Below are 24642 nucleotides of genomic sequence, written 5' to 3'. Positions count from 1 at the left end.
ATTTTTTTTTAAACCAAACAATCCAATTAAAATATGAGCAGAAGAACTGAATGGACATTTTTTCCAGAGAAAACAAAAATGACCAACAGGTACATGAAAAGATACTCAGCATCAGTAATCATCAGGGAAATGCAAATCAAAACCACAATGAGATTGTCACCTCACACCTGTTATTATGGCTATTATCAAAAAGACAAGAGACAGCAAATGTTGAGGATGTGGAGTAAAGAGAACCTTTGTGCATTATTGGTGGGAATGTAAATTGGTGAACCAATATGGGAAACAGTATGGAGGTTCCTCAAAAAATTAAAAATACCTTACGATTCAGCAATCACACTTCTGGGTATATATACAAAGGAAATGAAATCAGTATCTCACAGAGGTACCTGCACTCCCATGTTCATTGTAGCATTATTCACAATAGTTAAGATGTGGAAACAACCTAAATGTCTGTCAACAGATGAATGTATGATATATAAAGATGTGATATATACTTATATGTATTATATATTATATATTACATATACACACTTATGTATATACATACAAATACACATGCATACATGTACAATGCAATTGTATTATTCAGTTATGGGAAAGAAGGGAATCCTGCCATTTACAACAACACGGGTAGACCTTGAGGGCATTGTGTTAAGTGACATAAGTCAGAGAAAGACAAATACTGCATGGTATCACTTATACGTGGACTCAAAAAAAGTCAAACTCGTGGAAACAGAGTGTAGAAAAGTGGTTGCTGGGTGTTGGACAAAATTGGAAGAGGTTGGTAAAAGGGTACAAACTTTCAGTTATGACAAGTAAGGCCTGAAGATCTAATGTGCAGCATGGTGACTATAGTTGATAACACTGTATTATATAATTGAAATTTGCTAAGAGAATAGGACTTACAGTGTCTCAAAAAACCATAAATATGTGAGGTGATGGATGTTTTAATTAACTGGATGGGAGGAATCCTTTCACAATGTATACATATATCAAATCACTACGATGTATACTTTATCACTATTTATATGTCAGTTATACCTCAATAAGGCTGAAAAAAAAGGGATCACTTAAGTTAAAGTATGTTTCCTCTACTGTGTAGTTTATTGCGGATGATGACAGTTTGTGGATTTAAAAACAAGAAAACAAAAACATGTCAGTACACCAGCCAAAACAGTTAGCTTTTAGAGGGTCTTAAAATATTGTACAGTGACTCTTCTTTGACATAATTGATGTCAGGTTGCCATAAAAACAAGATCAAATCAGTACTAATTACAGGGCACTATCTTGTTAGGTGAGTATTCAAAGGTTTTAGGTCTACATGCCAGTCCAGGTTCCATCAAGAAACAAGTGGTACATTCAGGGTATAAGGAAACTACATAGGGTCATACAGTGCCCTGGGGCTTCTACTCTGCACCTGAGGGGTAAGGCGGGGAGCAATTATGGGGAGACTGAGAGCTCTGTGCAGTGTCACTTGACAGGACTGGTGGCCAGAGAGGACCCTGTAGTGTGGGGGTTGTTCTCTCTCCTGCTCTCTTGTGGGTATCCTCTTGTGAGAACCTCTCCGTTTCCAAACCCAGCCAGGAGCCAGCAGGCAAAGGCACCTGCCGTTAATGGTCAGCCACCTGGGGCAAAGGGTAGGAAAGTAGAACCTTAGATCTTATAGGACACCTAAGACACTTTGTGAGTTCCAGGCCCGAGCATTTCCAGATCGCCTGATCCCTGATCTTTTCTGATGAGGGCAGAGGAGCAGTTCATTAACTGTGAATTTTGAGGACATTTCTATTATTCCTGTGGTGTTTGATTCTACAATATCTGCCATTGGATATGCAAGGAAGGGTTTTGATAGCTCTATGCATGCTATCATTCATTCTCATTCCTGATTAAAAAAAAAAAATTCAAAGCACACGTGTGTTACTGATGGTAGAATTAAACTTTTTATTATTTTTTAAAAGTCTCTTAGAGTTGAACACAGAAGGAGAAATACAGTGAAGCAGAAATTTAAAACCTTGGCAAACTATATTCAGTTTTGGTTATTCTGGTTAAAAACAAAGCAAGCATTGAATTTTAGCCTCTTTGATCCAAATGGTTTTAGTTTTCTACTGTTGGATATATTAAAAGTTTGAAGACACAAGAAGTACTATTCAGCAAACTGCTTCTTTCAGCAACCTCTGTGATATCCTGGCACACTGGAAGTCCTTGGTTTCCTTTCAGGCAGGAGCAGTTAACTCTGAATTAGTTACTCTCTGTACAAAGTCAGGAGGAGCTTTATATTTCATCCAGGGGGCAGAGAAGAATTTTTTTTTTTTTTTGATGATTTGCTCTTTTAAAGATATTTGACTTTTCATTTGATTTGGATTCTAAGAATCTAAGGTTCTAATAACAAAATGGTCAACTCGGCCAACAGATTTATGGAAAGAGAAATATGCACAGGCCAATTTTAGGTGTTATTTTGTAGAAAATGGTTCCTGTAAGAGGAACTCAAGCTATATAGATAGTAAAATTCATCTTCCCCTCCCCCTTTTCTGGAATCTGGATGAGAACCAAGACCTGTGGTACAATCCCCAAATGTTCTTGGCCCTAAATGGAAGGCCTAGCCGAGGACTCAAGAAAAACAAAATTCTTTTTCTTTTCTATTTATGGTTATCAGCCATATTGTAAAACAGAATTATAATTTATTTTGCTTTTATGTTAAGGGAAAAAAGTCATCTTGAACTTCCCATTAGTTTCCAAGAACCAAAACAGAGTATCTGTTTTTATCTTATGGCTTTTGCCCAAGGGTAAGCTTTGCAGCACAGGGTCATTCACATGGTCGTGGGCCATCGGGTTGGGGAGCACCCACTCTGGAAGGCACTGGGTTAACACAGCGGGGGCTGTAAGCATGGGTGAGGCTGTGCCCTAGTTTGGAGTTGGTTTATATAATTCTACTCAGGAGATTGGATGTGTGAACAGATAGATATATGACCTGCAGAGAGAGAGTGAGAGAGCGCACCTCCCGAGATGAAGGCAGTACTGTGGAAAATTATAAAGGAGAGAGCAAAAACACAGCTGGTACCGAGCCATGCCTGGAAGGGTCCAGCATGGAATAAAGTCAGCAGTGGTAGATCTGAATGAGTTCTGACTTCAATTATAAGCCTCAGTTTTCCGTAGCTATAAAATGGTGATATCTTTACCACCCATATCACAGTCCTTTTATGAGACTCAATTACAAAATACACTATAACTGGTGAAGTACTCATAATGCTGTTACTTATTATTGTGGTTAATATTATCAGATGATGTCTGTTAAATATTTACATATCTGTCATGCTCTGCGTCTTTCCTGGCTGGTCTGTAGTTTTCTAGAAGTTTGATCTAAAAAAGAGTTACTGTTACTCATCTATCAGGCTAGTTCCACATAGGAAGGTATTTATATGTGGTAGTCTAGCAGATAGCAGAAATGCAGTGGAGAGTCACTTATTACACTGGAGAGAATTTCCCAGAAAAAGATCCTGAAAATTCCCTTTTTCAGAGAGGAATCAGGCATAGTATGGTTGACTCTGTTAATGTGCAGATGCCTAAAGTTTTAGTTTGAGATGGCTACATAACTTTTGAATTGGGACTCTGATTTTTAAGAAAAAGAATCAACTCTATTTGTTTAAAAATTGAACTTCTAGAGTCTTTTTGAGACTTACTTTAAGAACTTGATTTGTCTTAGAGAAGTAGAAAATGTGGTAAATTCCTTTCTGGAAATATTGATTAAAACATAGTGAATTAAGCTGGGGAACTTGAAGCCTGAAACATGTTACCATTGTATAAAGGGGAGGGATATAAATGTATGAGATTGGGTTTTAAAACACATGTTTCATATTCAGTTGGAGGTCTCAGTTCAAATTCAGTCCCCAAATAGGCCCATCTATGCATTTCAGTGCCACATCGTGTGCTAAAGATGACTGGATCACTCTTCTTTGGATTTGGCATAAGAGGTAGTGTATGAGCCAGTCAGGAAAATGAGCCTCATAGTCACTCTCTTTTTTTCTTTTTTAAAATAGACTTTTTTTTTTATATAATAGTTTTAAATTTGCAGAAGAATTGAGAAGATAGTACAGAGTTTTCATATACCCTCTCATCTCATTTCCCCTTTTATTAACATCTTACATTGATATGGTACATTGAGTTACAATTAATGAACCAATATCGATACATTATTATTAACTAAAGGCCATCATTTGTTTAGATTTTCTTATTTTTTATCTGGGTCAAAAACTGTCCTTTTTCACTCATCACTTTATTGTTTGCTGACAGTAGTGGCTTTTTAACAAATATTGGTTGAGGGAATAAATAAGTAATGTGCTCTCCCTGCCTTAAGTTGTTATATGTAGTAGGGAAGGATCAGGCCACGATGCAAATGACATGCACGCTGGTGCTTAAGAGTTTGGGAGCAGCTGGAGCTCTGTTTGACTGAAGCCTGAAACTGCCATTTGCTAACCTTGTGACTTAGGTAAGTTACTCAGCCTTTTAAAGCCTGTTTCCTCACCTGTGAAAAGTGGGTAATAACATTTTCTACCTCAGCGGGGTAGGAATATAAAGAGTAAATGAAAGGCCGCATGTGAGAATATATAGACCAGGGCCTCACATATGGGAAGCTCTCAGTAAATGTCAACTTCAATTTTTATCATGTAAGATAGAATATGATGAGTGTGATGAGAGGTACAAAGTGTCATGGAGAGTCAGAAAAGGGGAGATGCATAAAGTTGGGGGGTTAGGAAGGTTTTCCTAGAAAAGTCAACATTTGAAATGGACCTAAAAGAATAAGTCAGCTCTCACCAGAGAGAGAAAATACCAGGTTGAGAGAATGAAATACACAAAGATACAAAGATTGGGAGGTGTGAGAGAATGTCTTCTGGTAGAAAGAAGATCAGCTACTATAGATGGACTGTAGACTAATTTTGGCAAGATAGTAAGACTAGGGAGATAAACTTTAAGGTCATAGATTTTTTCTATTGATACAAATTTAAACTTGTAAGTTTTCAAATATACAAAAGTAGAAAGAACGCTACAATGCATACTCATCTAATTTTATTAACATTCTTATTTTTATTATTAACATTCTTTCCTATTTCATCTGTATAAATTTACATATACTTTGCTAAAATAAAAGATAGCTATCATGACATTTTATCCCTAAATATTTAGCATGCATCTCCAAGAAATAAGGAAGCTGCCTTAAGTAAATATAATACCATTATGATACCTAAAAAATTAAAGATAATCCCCAAATATCACTTAATAACAGCCCCTAGTCAAATTCCCCAAATTTATCCCCCAAGTCTTTAGTATTTGAAAAACAACAACAACAAAACCAAAAAAATATTTAATCCAGAATCCAAGCAAAAGACTACCTGTTACATTTTTTTTTTATCGTCATGCCTCTTAAGTTTCTTTAAATTTAAAATTCCAAGATGTTAAGACTTTTAGGCTTTAGAGCACCGAGAAGATTATGGTGCTTTCTCCCTCTCCTGCCCCTATCTACTATCAGTATAATTCAAAATAAAAACAATACTGAATTTCAATGAAATAAGTATAAGGAAGTCCAAATAGATTCAGATTTCCCCTAGTCAAGATGATGACTTTGATGTGTTTCGAAATCTCGACTAATCACATTTTTTAAATAACTCATCATATGCTTACTTGTCTTGAGTATTCTGGCACTTGCCTCATAGAATTCAGCAGAGATATAATGACACATTGTTTCCAGTTGAGCCAAATGCACAGTGTACCTAAACATCACAGATATTAAACCATAGTACTTAATAATACTGTATAGACACAGAAGTGATTTTTCAGTTACACTGTATACATAAGTCTTCCAGACACTAAATTCTAATCCTTAAGAGTAATTTCACAGTGAGTTTCACAATGTTTCTTTAAGGCCAAAAATCAGTTAGGACTCTGGGCGAAATTGTAGTATGAATACCCTAAGACTGTGGTAGGAAACTCTTACCTGGAAATTGGAAGAGTTGAGATGGAAAGTGAAGGATGCAGAGTGTGGTTAGTCTCACTTTAAGCAGGAATGTCTGGTTATGCCATGGGGTGGTAGGGCTCCTTTTCTGTTTTTGGCCCTTCCTGAGTCATAGACATATATGGTTGGGCAAGTGTCTAGAATTTATGTAGGTATTGGAGTGAGTGTGAAATGCCCACCTGCCAGGGCTACAGCTTCTACAACTTACAGAATAAACCTGGCATCCTTTGGAATGCCACTGAAGGGGAGTTGGGTATTTGGAGAATGGTTTCTTGCAAATGTGTACCCGCAATCGCCTTTTCCTAATGATCTCTCCTTGTTATGCTTTGGAATTGGGGCCTTTTTGAGGATCACTTCTTACCTCACTTGCAGGTGCACAGTAAGTGCTGCTTTAATTTATTTCATCTAGTCTGTGGAACCCAGCCCACCCCGCCTCTGCTGGGAGAAACACATTTCTACCCCTGTTTCAACTTTCATGCGGTTCTGTTGACCCACTTGGAAGAGGTTCAGTTTAGTACCTGCTTGTTTTGTCTTCTGTCCTTTATTTGGTTTGCTTTTTATTATATTCCAAATGAGTAGATTCTTTTCTCTTTCTTTTAAGGAAAAGGAACCTGAGAAAAAGAATGCTTGTGGTAGTGACTGCTTGTTAAGTGTAATTGCTATTTTATGTTAATCTGCATGTTAAAATGAGTATACAGGGAATTGCTAAATTCACCAACCTGTTATCTCCCAAGTCTAGTTCTTTTAAGTGTATTTGTTGCTTAAATAAAGATGTAGCCGTGCAGAGTGAAATGTCCAAATGCACAATTTTTATGTATGTGTATTATAGCATTTAAAAAATTTATTTCTAATGCAAGAGTCATTATAGAATTCTTGGAAATTATAGAAAACAGAAAGAAGAAACCTAGGGATAACTAGCTTTAACGTTCTGAATTTCTGTCTTGTCACTTTAGTCTATATGCTGTTATCTCTTTAAGTGGGCATAATTTCACTATAACTGTCTAGAACTTTTTGCTACTCAGAAGTGTGGTCCAAAGATCAGCAGCTTTGACGTCTTTTGGGAGCTTGTTAGAAATGCAGAATCTTGGGCTCTGCTCCAGACGTAATTTGTATTGAACAATATTACATATACATTAAAATTTGGAAGCTGTAGAACCTAGTATTCCCAGTATAGCAAGTAAAGCATATATGACCCAAAGTGCCGGGATCTGTACTCTCTCAATTCTCTCCATTTCTTCTTGGTCACTGTTTCTTAAAATGATTTTCCTCAGTATATGATGAAGATAAAATTGAAGTCAGTTGTTTTTTTTTTAACAGGGCATAGCAGCCCTGTTGAGAAACCCGACTGTCTCATGCATAAACATTTCATTCAGTGAACATTCATTAAGTGCCTGCTGGGTTCCACGCATACATGTGGCAGTCATGCACCCTGCAGTTAAGACTTGAATATATTGCAGTAGAAGCATACAGAAGGCAAGGAGGACTGAGTGTTTGGTTCTGTAGGGATGAGGGCTGGAAGTCAGAAAGACAAATGGTCTCTGGGCTGAATCTTGAAATTTAAGTCAGTGAACATGAATTATGAGTATGCTAGCCTCTGGAGAGAGCACAAAGTTGGATAAAGTGGATCCCTTCCTTCAAGGATGGTATGCTGGATTTAAGGAAAGGAGACTGTGTTTAAAACTATAAATAACAATACGAAGTACTTTGGCATTCATGCAGAACCTTAAGACCAGGGTCTGAATGTCGGCTTTACATCTTGGTGACTTTGGACAAGTTATTTCATCTGTCTGAGTATCCATTTCTTCTGTAAAATAGGGTTAAAATAGCATAAATTACTTCACAGAATTACAGTGATTTAAAATGAGATAACGTAGCAGAGCACTCGCTTACTGCGGGTACAGAATCAAAGCTGCATGTCAAAGATATTTAAAAAGTGCCAGGTGAGTGCCATAGACAGAAATATTGAGGAAGAATAAAGAGAGGTCATTTCTGCCTGGAATATGAGAGACCTTGTGGCCAAGATGGCCTTGAGGATGTGGACAAAGAGAGGGTGTGAAGAATGGGCCATTGGGAACTGAAATGAAAGACGAAGCAGTTTGGACACTGGATAGACATGAAAAGAGGTAATAGAGACAAGGGATCAAGTTTGGTGAGGAGAATTCTGTTTCAGGCACTTTGAGTTTGAGGCAGCAGCGGAAAGCTGTAGGTCAGGAACGCACGTGTACTTACATGAAGGGTCATTCAGACGAATACTCCTGTTCTAGGCTTGACCAGGGGTGGGCATGGAATGAAGTGCACAACCTTCCCTTGGTCAGTATAAATCTTGCAAAGGGACTTTCTCTGGCTCATTAAAAATGTCTATACCCACACAGGGTTTCTCCAGGACAGGAAACAAGGCAGATTTTTTAAAATCTTGAGACCCAGCTCTTTCAGAATGGGTGGAAGAGAACCGAACATTTTTGTTGCTAATTTTTACCATATTCATCCTCTCCCTTGGGTTTCTTTTTCAGTCTTCTTCCTCCCAGCTAACAACTATTAATTGTTACAGAATAGAAATGAACTGGAAAAGTTTTTTTGAAAAATGGGCTAAATGCTCTAACACCAGTGAATTATATTCCTTTTTTTGTCAGTTTCCTTTCAACCATAAGCTCCTTTATGATCTCTCAATATGAAATAGAGCCTACAAGTAACCATCGTTACTAGTTTTTATTGGTTATGTCTGGCCTGCCATATAAGATGCTAACATTTTACCAAATTTGCTTTATCTCTCTGTCTCTGCTTTAGTATCTATGTCTGTCTCTGTCTTCCCCCCTTTAAAAGCTATTTGCTGAACCATTTGAATTAGTTGTAGAGATTATGATCCTGTAGCCCTAAATACTTGAACATATATCTCCCAAGCACAAAAATATTCTCCTTCATGACCCATAATACTGTTATCACCAAGAACTATTACCTCATACATAGATAATATTTGAACACCTAGACTTCCCCACTTATTCCAATAATGTCTTTTATAGCCCCTCTCCTCATTAAGATTCATCAGCAATCATTCGTTGCATTTTGTCTCTTTAGTTTCCTTTAATCTAGGATAGTTACCCTGTTTTTGTTTTGTTTTTGCCATTTATGGCACTGATATCTTGGAAAATTCCAAAACAGTTGTCTTGTAGAAAATACCACAATCTGGATTTGTTTGTTACTTTATGATTAAGTATTAAGTATTAAGTATTTTGACAAACATACTACGTTGTCCCTGTGGAGACACACAGTAGTTCAATTGTCCTGTAATTGATTATACCAACTATCACTTGGTTAAGGTGGTCTGCCAGAGCTTATCCTTGGGTAAGTGATAAATAATCTGCAGAGTGATACTCTGAGACTGTGGGCATCCTGTCCCATAACAACCCTTTCCCTAATGGTTTTAGCATCCATTAAGGATCCTTGACTGAATCAATTATTACCTTGTTGGTTGCAAAATGGAGTTTTATATTTCTACTATGCCTTTGGTACTTATTAGCTGGCATTCTTTACAAAGATGAGCTACCTACTATTCTCTTTTTCATGAATATCTATGGATTTATGGTTCCTCTTTTACTCAATGTGTTCTAATTCATCCATATCATTCTTTTTGTTGTTCAAACTGTCCCGCATTTGGTTAGTGGGAGTCCTTTCAAGATAGCATCTATGTCTTTTTGTCCTGTCTGGATTAATATTAGTACTTCCTTGCTTTCTGGCATAGTAAAATGTGCTTATCTTATGCTTTCTTTGCCTCAGGCCGGGACCCAGCTATTTCCCCAAAGAGCTAAGGTATATAGAAACAAAGATCTGGGTACTTTTCTTTAAAAATATGTTTAATCTAAAGAAAGTTAAAGTCATTAATCATTTGTTTAAGTTCCCCTGTCTCCCAGCTCCAACTAAAATATTCCCATGGAGGCAGTTGGAGTTTAGAGATTGGAAGGAAAGGACCAGTGAGAGGAGGTGGTTCATCGAAAGTGCAGGCCTTTGGGCTTTGGATGAAAGTGGCACAATGATGCAAAAAGGGATGTGAGCTGGTGCCAAAGACCAATTTAGATTATGTTGGGATTATGTTCAGGAAGTGACTAGAGAGCCTGAGAAAACAATTTCTGCTTGTTTTACAGGTAGACTCTGAAAACATTGGTTGCCCTTTTTTATATCCGGTAATGCTAAGAGACTGTATTTCCCTGAGCTATACATATGCTAATTCTTAGAGCAATTTAAGAAATATAGGTCTCATAGTGAGAGTTCCTAAGTGCGCTGTATTTTCAGAGTCAGTGTGAGGCATGTATAGATAGATGGATGAATATTTCAGCATATCTTCTTTTGAAAATTCATTGTTTTTATTTCAAGTATTCACAATTGAGTATACTATTTACTTGCTGATTATAATATTTTGTTGCAGATTATTAAAGGTGCATATGTGCAGCATTTTAGGCAGCAACTTGTGAGACACAGAAACCAAGAATTTCAGAGTTATTTTTCAAAGTAATCAGCATGCATTTGATAAAATGAGAGTCTCTGAGGGAGATCTTGAACTTGAACTGACTGATTTGTCTGGAACTCGGTATCTCCTCTGTGATCTATTTTTATGTATAACAGTATAATTAAAATGTTCATTTGCCTGTTCTTTCTTTCAAACAAAACAAAACATGAAACTAGTAGCTTTTGTTTCCATTTGATAGGGAACCTATGAAAACTGCTTAAAAATACAAAAGCAGATTTGAAACAGAAGGGTTTTGTTTTTGTTTTTCATCGAAGTCAGCGTTTTTGGAAGTAAAAAACAAAAACAAAAACAAAAACCCCAAAGACTACTACATCTATACTTCCTATAGTAGGAATATGGTTGTTATTCAGATGTGCACACTAAATGTTACAGATGCTTTGTAATTTTATGAAATAAAACTGCACACAACACGCGTACATACACACACAGAACCACTGACTTAATCCTCAGTACATTCTTGAGAATGGAAAGTTTTATTAAAGCAACTGGTTTATATCAAATCATTATTGAATGTATGGTATGAGAGGAAGATTCAACTGAAAATGGAAAGAGACACATCATTTAGATGTGCTTCTTGCAAGCATAGGTGAGTGGTCTCAGGTATGTGGTGGCCAGATTGTCCTCAATTGTCCCTTGACTCCTGAGTAACTGCACCATTCAGTGCTTATGTGATGTCAGTGTATGGGAATAAACCAAGCACACTCATGACTAAGGAGTCACCATTTTTGGCAAATGGATTATTTTCAAAGTCAAGTTTTGTTGTTGTTGGGAACATTTTAACATAATGGAGTTCTTTTGGAAATCATAAAGATGAATCTGTCTTATCTTATGTTCTATTTAAAACTGCCCAAGTGAGGTATTCATCCCTATGCCCAAATCCATCAATGCTTGTATTTCTTTAATCTTGATCTTGTTTGAAAAGAGCTTTATCCAGAACACAGTTTCTTCATTCAGAATGAAATTGCTTTTAGACATTAAAAAGCTTGTAGACAATTATATAATTGAAAATTTTCTTTCATCTAGATTTTACTAAATTCATGACTGTGTTAGCCAGTAAAAGCAAATTATATTTTGGCCTTTGTAATGGATTTATGTACTTTGAACATCTCCCTTGGGACTGTGTTTGCTCTTGAATTGTGAGATAGAAAATACTTTGAGAAGCTCAGTCATGAGACTTGATCTGTTAATACTTGTGGAGGAAGCTTCTGGTGTACTTGTTGCCGCATTGGCTTTCATTCTATTGGCTGGATTCACATGTGAAATTATAGTGGGGATAAAAAGAGGTTTTCCCACTAAATACCTTAGTCTTATTTTTATATAGTATATTGTTATTTTTAATCATAAAAGTAGAGGTGATTCTTGTGGAAAACTCATGTACCATAGGAAAATGCAAAGAAAGTAAAATTACTCTAATTCCATTATCTCTAATTAGCAGCTATTCAAATGTAGACTTTTTTCCTTCGTGTTTTTTTCTAGATATAGATACATTTAAGCAAAATAGGGACCATATGGAACATACTGCTTTATAGTCTGCATTCCCAAAGAACGTTGCTTAAAAACATTTTCCAATTTAATTAAATATCTTATAGATTTTTAAAAACTGTTTATTCATGTTGGATATTTATATTTTATAAATTGCTTAAAATGATATTACTTATAAGAGAAAACTTCTTTAGATACATCTTTATGTGTATCTTAGACTTTTTTTAGGATAACTTCAGAGTCTTTTTTTCAACTTACTGGTTTTAAGGAATGAAAAGTAATTGTTCTTATCAGTAATTACAGTTAAGCCTTTTTGACTGCAAGAATCTGTTTTTATAATATCATATTCTTGGTCTGTACAGAATGGTGCAGTAATACCTCATTTATCAACACTATTAGGGACTTATCTTAAATAATTTTTTCACATAATTGAAACTGACCCTTAAGGGTCCATAGTTGGTAATTAAAAACATTGTGAATGAGAATCTTTCTAAAATTGTATTACATATGTTGCTATCCCCTTCCTTTAATATAATTAAAAGATATGAAAATCACAATTTAACCCCTTCTGGTTTAAATTATAAGCATCATTATAAACACTAGTTATTGTGCAGTCAGTTCGCTGAAATGTGATATATGCATTTCTAAGAACTGCCATGCTGTGCAAAATCATGTAGTAAAAACCCATAGCACTTAGGGGCTAAATAGGGTCAGGGACACAATACTCAAAAACCTTTACGAGTGATACATTAAAAAAATAAGATAAGAACTGAGTAAAAATTGTAGCACAATTTTACACATATTAGGTGGTTGAGGAGTAGATCAATAGTACAATAAATATGGCATTTTACCTTGACAGAGTCCTGACCTTTTCTTGAGGACTGAGACCTCGGAAGGATTGCAGCTTGTGAGTTATTCTGCAGTGGTAGAAGGGGGTTACCTGAAATCAAAAGGAAAGTTGGGGCACCTGATGTGGACAGGTGTGGCTCATAGTACACTCGTGGAAACTGAGGTCGATGGTAGATGTTTGAGGCATGAGCTTTGTGCATTCTATGTATCCTTATGCAGCTGGGTTGGTTCTGCCTGGGTGCAATCTTCTACTATTACCTAGCATTGCTTACAATGAAATTATACATAAACAAATGTGAAATTTGAGTTATGCTCAAATCGTTCCCTACTATATCAGTCTTGGAATCACACAAGCTTATAGCAGAACTGAGTGTACTGTATGGTAATACGGTGATATGTAAGGGATAGTCTGCTTGTCTCTATCCTACTTAGAGTTAATACTTGTAAAATACATAGAGAAGAATCTAGCATAAGAATCAACACTGTATAAGTATTGGCAGTAACAATGACAATAATAAGCGATGCCTATTGATTTTTCTGGGATTCTGTCTGCTTTTCAGTTATGACTGCCTACTGTAGCTGTTCTTTCTGCCTCCTTCTAATTGACCTATTTTTCAATCTCTTGTGGCTCTTAAATGAGTTAATCATGCTTCTTAGAATTACATCTAATATAAAGCCTGGAGTGAGAGAGCACAGACTTTAGATTATGATTTATCTGTGTTTTACCTACTCAGACTTCTTTATTTTATGAATGTTATTACTTATGTATCCATTCACAGGATTGTTAGAGAAGTAACTTACATTTTAAGTGAAGTTATTAACATGCAGAATTTGGGGATTTTTCTGTTTTATTAGAAAAAAATTAACAGAATTCTCTCTTCTCATTCTCTTAGGAAAGGTGCTTAAATGAATATATCTGTTGGGCATTTAAAAGTTGTTGATGACTTTCTTTAAGTTGTTATTGTTCACTTCTATTTACAACCGTCTCTGTCTTTATGAGATGAACTCATCTTTGGAAGGTGGGGTAGGCAAGTGTGATTTCAGAAGACCTTCCCTCCCAAGTTACAGTATAATTAGAAGTCCAGATCTTCCCTCAGTTGCTTTTTATGATTCCCTGAGAAAGACATTTTTAGTGAACGGTTGCCAAGAAGCCTTGCTGATTCCTGCTTTAGTAACTTTAATAAGACAACAGATCAGAATACCTTCTAGATTTAGCAAGCCTTTTTAGTATTATTCTGAAAGAAAAATAACTAACAAAGCTCATCATTTAGATATTCCAATGAAATCTATTTTAATTATGCAGAGAGACTGAATAGCAATGGGGTGTTTTGATTTCTAATTTCTAATCTGACAATGAATTTTAACTTTTTGTCTCTACATAATTTTTAGATATATTTGGGCTGCTTGAACTCATTGAGTGATTGCTATTAACAAGACTTTGTGGGAAAAGGAAACTTGCCTTCTGAGCTTTGTACCAAAGACCTGGGAAAAGTAAGTAATTTTCTAACTTGTTCTAAAATTTTTTTGTTATACTTCTCTCAGAAAGTTAACAGTGAGTCTGTGGCTTTTCTTTCTTTCCTTTCTTGCTTTGTAAGTTTTAATGTGCTCTTATGGATTTGAAACATGGAAAGAAACTCAAGAGACCTTTTAAAAAAACCTTCTAAAGAGATTAGAATGACTCTCTGCATTGTGCCATTTCTTTTGCATGTCATTAACTGAATCCTCAAGGTTGTGATAAAACCTTTATCACATGTACAGTAGATGAATTAAACTTTAAAGGTAAGAGAATGTAACATGGTGCGACAGGAAAGTGAGCCCAGTTTTCTGAGCTTCAGGTGTTTTAGACTTTTACATAGGCTCTTTGGTTCTGAATTTTTAGAATAAAGATGAAATCTATTTGGTTCTTTTGTCTGGAAAGGAAAATAAATGTAGAGTCACTTGTTCAATAAGTCTCTTGTGTAGGTTAGTCTTGGAAGATTTGATGCACCTGTCAGTTTTATTATTTTATACCTTTTTTGAGGTACTCTAAGGTATTCTAATTATGACAACTATACGAATGGTTTTGCTCCTTTAGAAAAATTACTTGGGGCTATAAAGTTCAGTTTTATTCTCTGATCTTTTTGAAAAGGTAAAATGGAGCTTAAAGATCAGTCTACTTTGTTTTGTAGATACCACTTGAAAGTGTGAATGACCCATAAGAATGTAAGCACAACAAAACACACACATGCATGCACCTTCCTTTCTGTTCCAGAAGCAATATCATTGACAATAGGAACTGTTCATATATTAAATTACTAGATAGTTTTCTAAACTTGATATGCCTTGTGTCTTACAGCTGGTCTACATTTGCAACAGTATAAATAAGCTAGTCGAAGCATGTCTAAAATAAAGCAAGGCAGAAAAGAACTTTGCTCTAGAAGTTCCCATAGGTGCATTATATAGTAAGATCAGATTTAGTGTTATATCGTAATTACTATAAATCAAATTGTGTATTTTATAATAATTATAAGATAAGGGTCTTTATGAACCTTATTTGAAATTTAATAAGATATTTGTCCTGAAAAAATATTATACACACACACACAGTATACACTCACCATAAATATAATTTCTGAAGACTGTCAAGTCTCTGCTAATATAAATCTGTTGAAAGAAAGATTTTTTTTGTTATACTAAAAAAAGCAGTTTTTTTGTTACAGTGAAATATTTACAGTAGTGAAATACTGTTGTCAGCAGAATTTTTAAAAATGACAGCAGTTTATTTAGTTGAATTTTGTAGTCTTGTATTCACATATTAACCTTAAAATAAAGGAAATCCTGTCTGGTATAGTTGTCATTCTATCTTGGAAGGATATTTGAAAAAGGATTATCTCAGAAGTTACCAATCTGTCCACAGAAATGGAATGAAAAGGGCAAGAGATTAATTCTTTGGGCTTCAGGATCCAGATATTTTCAGTGGTGTTTAGATTGGAAATATAACTTAGCCCCAGAAAGTAAGCTGCTTAAACTTCCTTTCAAATAATTTAGTATCTCTCAAAAATTTAATATCGTCTCTGGTGAAATATTTTCCTTCCATTATACCAAAACATATTCTTTGTGACATATTCTTTGTGTTGTAAAGATATTTTTCTGTTTTGTAGAGGCAAGGCATCTAATAATAATAAGCTAAAGACAAACACTGTGTTACCAGAGGGACCATGTCAAACAGATCCTTGTTTACCAAACCTGATGTCATAGGTGAATATTTATATGCACTGAAGGATATTCACAATTCACTTTTAAGTTAAAAAAAAAAATAGAAGAAAGTTATAATGTATAAGTATGCTTCACAAAAATCGAGTCCTGAAAAACTGGTTATATGGAAGTAAGCATTAAAGAAGAATGTGGGCAGGCGGGGAAGAAGGAGGGCAGACCTTTCTGAAACTTATAAGTCATGCGAGAATGTGCCTTATTGGGAATTTCTTTCTGGGGAGGCAAGCTCACAATTTTAGGGAAAGTCCAGAACCCTGGACAGACAACCTTCACATTTTTTTTTAACTCCCCTTTGTCCTCTAATTTTTTTCTTAATCACAAATATGTTTTCAAGGTCTTTCTTGTTTCAAGCATTTTATTTAATTATTTGATGTAGATTTCTGGAAACTTGAATCTGTAATGTTGACAAAAACATGGATGTATTTTTGATAAGTTAGCCATGGATTATTTTAAAAGAAGTAAAAAATAGCTTCTATTTTTTATTATCTTATTTAATAAATATATATTTTATGTTAATACTCAAAAAGTAAAATATGCTATAAGTTGTTTGGTATCCTGTCTTTTCCATTTAATAAATGATGAAATCCTATGCTAATAAGTATTTATCTATAATGTTATTTTTAGTGAAAGCGAAACAATTGGATCTTTTTGTTTCATTTGTGGCTATCCTGGCTTTCAGTTAAGAGTATACATATGTGAAATATATGGTGCAGGTTTTTTACCTGCAAACAGAATAGATAGGATTCTCCTTCTATAATCTGTACAGTGTTTGCTGTAACCAGACATGTTCCAAATAGGAGACTTGTGGGAGTAAATATGTGTTCGAAATTGTAGCTGTCACTGTGTGTCAGGTACTGTGTATAAAGTGCCGTGTTTTCTTTGGGCTCTTTGTTATATTACAAGAGTGCAGGTGGCATTTTCCTGTCGCTTAGCTGTCTTCAATATTTCTGTGCTTAAGGAAGGTTTCTACCTACATATTGTTTTCTTGCAAGAAAGTCTAAATTTCTCAGATGAGGTGATGGGTACAGAAGGAACATTTCATAGATTTTGAAATATAATTTATTGGAGTAAATTGCAACCCAAATTAGAGATGCAAAATGTTTTATAGACCTTTGCATGCTTTCTCAATTTTAAGTTTACTTATTAAGGCAACTTTTGCTGTGCAACTACTATGTGCTGGACACTGTGTTAGAAGCTCATTATTCGAAGAGTAATGAGATATGCTCTTCCTTTCAAGGAACTTAATTTGAATTTCACATTCTGAACTCAGATAACATTTATTCGGCATGCGACAAGCAGTAGGCTGGATGTTCTTAAAATAAGGTAGTTAACCACTAAAATTCAGTGATGATAATTATTGACCCATCCCCTCCAAAATAAGTTATTAATAGAATTTTTTAATCTTTAAGTTTTTTCTTTCATTATATTTTCTCAAACTTTTGGTACCTGCTGCTACTTGTTAAGTTAAATTAGCAAATGAAATAATAAGTATTTAACTGATAAATTTAGAAGAATTATTTTAAAAACACGTATTCGTGTGTGCGTATATGTACACACTTTTTTTTTTATATTTAGAAACCCATATACATATTATATACTCATAATTTCTCCTGGTAGAGTAGAGTAGTTTCTTAGTTCACATGAGACAATTAAATCTATCAATTTCATAGCATTCTGCCCTTAGAGTGGCTCCACTATTTGAAGATGTACGGAAGCTATAGCTTCAAGTCACCAGATTTTCACAGTAATTCTTTATCTGTTTAAGTTAAATTTATTAGGGTGACATTGGTTAATAAAATATAGGTTTCAAATGTACAATTCTATAATACATCATCTGTATATTGCATTGTGTGTTCACCACCCAAAGTCAGATCCCCTTCTGTCACTATATATTTGACCCACTTTACCCTTTTCTACCTTCCCCCACCCTACTTTCCCTCTAATAACCACTAAACTGTTTTCTGTATCTATGAGTTTTTGTTTGCCTTGTTTATTTGTTGCTTTCAGTTTTATATCTCACATGTGAATAAAATTATATGGTTCTCAACTTTTTCTCTCTGACTTATTTCACTTAGCATGAATTTCAAGATCCTTCCATGTCGTCACAAATGGTAGTATTTTATCTTTGGTTATGGCCGAATAATATTCAGGTGTGTGTGTGTGTGTGTGTGTGTGTGTGTGTGTGTGTGTGTGACATCTTCTTTATCCAGTTATCTATCAAAGGGCATTTTGATTGGTTCCATGTCTTGACCACTGCGAATAACGTTGCAGTGAACATTGGGGTGCTTATATCTTTATGAATAAATGTTCTCAATTTTTTCTGGCAGATACCCAGAAGAGAGATTGCTGGGTCATATGGTAATTCTATTCTTAATTTTTTGAGGAACCTACATACTGCTTTCCATAATGACTGTACCAATTTATATTCCCACCAGCAGTATATAAGTTTTCCTTTTTCCCCACAACATCTCCAACACTTGCTGTTACTTGTCCTGTTGATGATAGCCATTCTAACAGGTGTGAGGTGGTATCACTGTGGTCCTTGCTATAGGTATTATTGAAACTTAGAAGGAGAAGGTAACTTGCCCACATTTACGTTAGGATTCTAGTTCCAATCTATCTAACTTTAAAGCTCATGCAGTATCCTCCTGACTCCCGTGAGCTGGTGGGGAAGGTAGACTCACAAATGCTCTGGGCCTGCTGAGGAAGGGACAGTCGTTTCAGCTGAGGAATCAGGAAGTGTGTTTGCTGCACTGAAGAGCTGGCAATGAAATAAGTCTTATGGGCTGAGTTAGAAGACAGAGAGGAAAGGGGAGAGTATCTGGAGCTGCAGGAAAAGCATGTGCAAAAGCATAGAGGAGTGGAAGCTCATGGCATGTTCAGAGTGGCAAGAAGTCTCCTGTGGTTGGGTTTGGGGCATGTTGGAGAACAGAGTAGGCTTAGATTGCAAAACCTTGGTGCCAGAGTCACAAGGGCCCAGACGTGCCATGCTAGAGACTTGGGATTTCTCAGTAATATATAGCCATGAGAGTTTTGTATTTTTTTAAAGATATTGCCAGCTTATTATTTGTTTGTTTGTTTGTTTGTCTATGCCTACAGTACCTGCAGCATCTGGTCTTTCTAGGTGGTCTCCCAGCCACATACTAACCAGGCTCGACCTTGCTTAGCTTCCAAGATCAAACGGGATCAGGCTTGTTCAGAGTGGCATGGCCATAGACCCATGAGAATTTTAAGGTAGAGAAATTTCATAATCAGATGGGAGTTTTACGAAGATCACTTGAGCAGCAGTGTGAAATATAGACTGAAATAGAGAAAACTGGAGACAGGAGACCCAGGGCTACCATTAGAGGTTGTACAGATTGTTCACTGCACAAGGTTATATGTGAGTGGTGGGTGGGGGGGTCTGACAGCCATCCAGCATATTACTCACCAAGCTGTGTGCTCTTGGAGTTGGGCCTGCAGAGAGAGGGCATCTTTTAAATTTTTCACATTAAGATGCTCTCCTTGCCTTTTAATTGCTTATAAAATAATAGGAGAGATTAAATTAGTCAGAGAAATAATCATGGACCCTAAGGCTTAAGAACCTGGAGTTGGACATGGTGGTCTTTTTCCTAATTATATGATGTTGGGCATGTTCCCCATCCTCTCATAATCTATTTCCTCATCTTTATGGGAGAGTTGATAAGAGAAATCTAACAGGCCCTGGACAGAGCAGTTAAGGGGCATTGGTAAGAGAATGGGCTAGAAAGGCAAGATGGAGAAATAATAGATCTCGGACTGGAAGCCCCTGCTAGTAGTCAATCCGGAGAGTGTGCTGGGAACTGTATTAAGACTTTTATATGTTTTATCTTATTTAGTCCTGTATTAGTTCTGAGAGACAGATGTTATTGCCTCATTTTAAAGATTTCGAAACTTTGGCTCAGGGATGTTAAATGACTTGTCTAATGTCATACAACTAGGAAGTGACATAGTTGAGACTAGAACCCAGGTCTGTGTGACTCTCATGTTTATGCTCTTAACCACCCTGCTATGCTTAGAGATAATCTTTCCTTTATGTTGAACTCCCGTAATGCCCCTCTTGAATCTCTTTGATGACATATTCTGATTTTATCTTTTGTTTATAACTTAAATTGAGTAATGGTTATTTATATAATGTTTAATTTACTAGGCTGTGAGATCCTAAGGACTGAGATCCAGTCTCATTAATTTTCTTTTTGCCTTTCATAACTCTTTGCTCAATAAAGCATATGTGGGTAAGATGAATAATCTTAAGTTTTTTTGTCTCCTAAAATTCAACAATTTTTAATATGTAAATAGTAATAATATATAAGTAAACTTCAGTTGCAGTTATAGTCAAATAGAACTTGAAAAGGAGTCATTGGATTTTACTTTGATATGTAGATTGATTGCTAAAGTTTGAGGAAATTCCTAATTGCCATTTTATCTGAAAAATAATTTGGGGCTTGCTGTCAAAGATTGAAGCCAAGACTAAAATGCACCTTTGCCAGCCCTTTTTGGAGTCTCTAAAGCTGTGCTTGCTGCCGCATTGCTGTGGTAATTATAAAACTCAGATGTTTTAAATGATAATTTCGAGTCCATAAAAAAATGTTATACTGTCATTCAAGCAGGTAAGGACCTCAGTTTGTAAACTCACATGGAGGCCTTTGCTAAAGGTCGCTCTTGTTTGGTCCCAGCTGGACATGGATTTTGACAACAAACAGATATGCTACCCTAGGTCAGGGTAGATTATCAGAGGCACTGGAGTCAGACTACCTAGGTTTGCATCCCAGCTTCTCAGTGTGTGACTCTGTGATCCTTGTCAAGAAAACGTCTGTAAAATGACGATGTATAAGAAAACAGATTGCAATTATACATTCGCGTGCCTGGTTTATTGGGAATTTGGGGTGGGGGGACATCTTCATCCTGAAGGGAGCCGTTTTTGCTCAGATATTCTTTAAAGGAGACCAGAACAGAATGATGCTTCAGTATTAGAGTGCATGTTTATCCCAGGATGACCCTTTTCTGTTTTTAAAACAGAGTTTACATTCTCTTCTAACTACCGCATCTACTTTGTGAACTCTAAGGAGGCAGGTTAGGCTTTGCTCCGTGCTCTGTATGCCCACGGAGAGTAGGAAATGATGGCTTTTAAGAAAATAGAAAATGTTATTCAAGATCAACATTGCCTCTGGGATTCGAATGAGAAACTCAGGGGTTTCTTTCTTCTTCCAGAATAGGAGCACAAGTGTGCAGTGAGAAAGGAAACCAAACCCTAGGGAGGTCTCATAGCTTGTTTCTGCCACTGTTACTGGCAAGGAGGGAGGTAAGGGCCCTTAAGCAGCTCCCACAGCCACAGTCGATGGTGAGATCGGGGATGCTGGGAAGAGAGCACCAAGGATGTTCTTACTCTGGCTGCTGCTGCCTGGCCTGAGGGGAGGCGCAACAGCTGCAGAGCTCTGCTCTACGACAGAAGCAAACACACGCCCGTCTGTCACAGAGTTTATGTTCTTTCATAAAAGTGAAGTTGCACATGTGTGATGTCCTTTTTAGGTTTTATATCTTGGGTTGTTAGAAGAGCAAGCAAGTCGAATAACAATACTCCTCGGATCTTGGAGATCTTAGTTTTGCAAATCAGACTAAGGGCAAACTTGGCCTGTGCATTCTTGACAGTGGAAAACAGGAGCTATCATTAAATGTTGAGTTTAAAAACTATTTCCAGGGTTGCCTTCCCTTACTATGTGACTCCTGTAAAAAAGCTTCAGTCTGCTATAAGCTGGTAATCTTTAATACATGGATATGTCGGTGGGGAAAATAAAATCAGATTGCATACCTTTCCCTTTTGCTTGTGAACTAATTATTGTTTTCCTGCATTTAAAAGTCGATGTTAAACTATTTCTTTGATGTTCAACAGCAGACAGACTCCAGTTGTATGTTATATAGCTTTTGGTACGTACCTATTGTTTGAATAAAGATCAGCTTTGGCAAATTAGATTTTGATGGTTACATTTTTGATCTGGAGCCACAGAATGGAATGGCAATTTATTCTTTCATTCAGTTCACATTCATTTGGTTCCTTCCATGGCCTGTTACATAAATTATTTTCAAATTTCATAAATACCACAAAAAACCTTGCAAACTAGATAGTGCTATCTCTGTTTAATAGATAAGAAAAATAATGCATATAGAGTGATTAGTGCTGTTTTATAGATAAGAAAAATAAGGCATAGACAGTGATTAGAAAACTTGCTCATGGTTATATTGCTATTAAGTGGCCAGGGATGTGCGATGCCCACCCCCCCCCCGCCCCGCAAATGCTGACACTACAGTGGTACAGCCTTTTAAGAGGAGATAATCAATGCAGCAAAGATTTTGAGGAGCTGGAATCAGGAAAAAAGTAGTTAACCAAGAGCCCCTCATTCATTCATTTACTCAACATGTTTATTGAGTACATATTTTGTGCTAGACACTTTGCAGTGTGTTACAGATTCCGTGGTGGGCAAGACATTATCGAACCCTTACCAGCTTTAAGGAGGAAACAGGGATTTAAAAGTGTGCTCCTCCTAAAAGCTGCAGTATCTTGGTTAAGAGGGCTTTTATAAGTTTTTTTTCAAGGTGTAGAAATTTTGACACCTTAACTAAAGTTGTTTAATTTATTATCCTTTTACATCAGTATATATATGAAATTGTCCACAAATAAACAGACGAATGGCTTCGTTAGGGTACTTTGCAATTGTACTCCTGCCTAGGCTGCTTAGGACATGCAGAAATGGAGGTTAGAGTGAAACTGTTTTGAGTTTTAAACAAAGTGTTGCACAAAAATCTGAACAATTATCTGGCAAGGACTGTATCTATTTCAGCTTTGGATTCCCCACTTTATATAGGAGATACGTAGCACACTGCCTGGTATGCAGCAAGTACCAATACTTCTGGTTGATTGGCTCAGTGTTGGGAAATCAAATAGGGGAGAGAGGAGAAAGGAAACTCATAGGGAGGGAGATAAGTTAAGATAACATCATGGAGGAGTGTGAGGGTGGCAATAAAACAAACCAACAAATAAGCAAAAAGAGCACATGACATATGACGGACTTCATTCATATATACAAACTTTTTTATTTTTAAAATTTATTTTATTTAAAAATTTTTTTATTTGGCTAGACATTTACATAATTTATGAAGTAATCCTCCGATTTTTCTAGCACCCATCTGGTACTACACACAACCATTACACTAATATTGACAATATTTCTTATGGTCTACTCTCATCCCCGTGACTCTTTTATAACTACTAATTTGTACATCTGCATCCTTTTACCTTTTATGCCCAGCCCCCTAACCCCGCTCCCCTCTGGCAATCACCAGTTTGTTCTCTGTATCTGTGAGTCTGTTTTCATTTAGTTTGTTTGTTTCTTTTATTCCTTTGATTCCACATATAAGTGAAATCATATGGTATTTTGTTTGTCTTTCTCTATCTGACTTATTTTACTCAGCATAATCCCTCTAGGTCCATCCATGCAGTTGCAAATGGTAAAATTTCATTGTTTTTTAATGGTCGAGTTGTATATATGTATATATGTACCATAACTTCTTTATCCAGTTGTCTGTTGATGGATGCTTAGGTTGCTTCCATATCTTGGCTATTGTAAATTGTGCTGCCATGAATATTGGAGTGCATAGATCTTTACGAATTATTGTCTTGGTTTTCTTTGGATAAATACCAAGAAGTGCAATTGCTGGGTCAAAAGGTATATCCATTTTTAATTTTTTGAGAAACCTCCAGACTGTTTTCCATAGTGGCTGTACCAATTTGCAATCCCACCAAAAATATATGAGGGTTCTCTTTTCTCTGCATCCTCGCCAACACTTGTTGTTTTTTGATTTATTGATGATAGCCATTCTGACAGGTGTGAGGTGATATCTCATTGTGGTTTTAATTTGCATTTCTTTGATAGTTAGCGACCTTCAGTATCTTTTCATATGTCTATTAGATATCTGTATTTCTCTTTGGAGAAGTATCTGTTTAGGTTTTCTGCCCATTTTTTAATTGGATTGTTTGTTTTTCTTGTTGTTGAGTTGTATAAGTTCTTCAAATATTCTGTATATTTACCCCTTATCAGATGTATCATTAGCGAATATCTGTTCCTAGTCGGTTATCTTTTTGTTTTGTTGATGGTTTCCTTTGCTGTACAAAAACCTTTTACTTTGATGTAATCCCATTTGTTTATATTTTTCCTCTGTTTCCCTTGCCCAGGGAGATATATTTGAAAAGAAATTCTTGTTAGTAATATCAGAGAGTTTACTGCCTATGTTTTCTTCTAGAAGTTTTATGGTTTCGGGTCGTACATTTAAGTCTTTAATTCATTTTGAATCTATTCTTGTATCTGGTGTAAGAAGGTGTTCCAGCTGCTGCTGCTGCTGCTGCTGCTGCTTCTTCATCTTCGTCGTTGTCGTCGTCGTCGTCTTCTTCTTCTTCTTCTTCTTCTTCTTCTTCTTCTTCTTCTTCTTCTTCTTCTTCTTCTTCTTCTTCTTCTTCTTCTTCTTCTTC

At 36.1% G+C, this 24642-nt stretch overlaps 1 protein-coding gene across 22 annotated transcripts in view; it reads left to right on the top strand.

Annotated features, from left to right (window-relative positions):
- The window catches only part of APBB2 (amyloid beta precursor protein binding family B member 2), a 336396-nt gene that overhangs the window by 81412 nt on the left and 230342 nt on the right, over positions 1 to 24642 (top strand). For all 22 annotated transcript variants that reach the window (XM_039845051.1, XM_039845045.1, XM_039845042.1 and 19 more), the window contains one exon: positions 14241 to 14342. The gene's annotated coding sequence lies outside the window, so the exon portion shown is untranslated. Of the gene's footprint in view, positions 1 to 14240; positions 14343 to 24642 lie in introns of those variants that run through there.

This window comes from Pteropus medius, unplaced genomic scaffold (assembly GCF_902729225.1).
Source record: "Pteropus medius unplaced genomic scaffold, Ma_sr-lr_union100, whole genome shotgun sequence".
NCBI classification, from domain to species: Eukaryota; Metazoa; Chordata; class Mammalia; order Chiroptera; family Pteropodidae; genus Pteropus; species Pteropus medius.
This window is presented reverse-complemented; position numbering and strand designations above follow the sequence as displayed.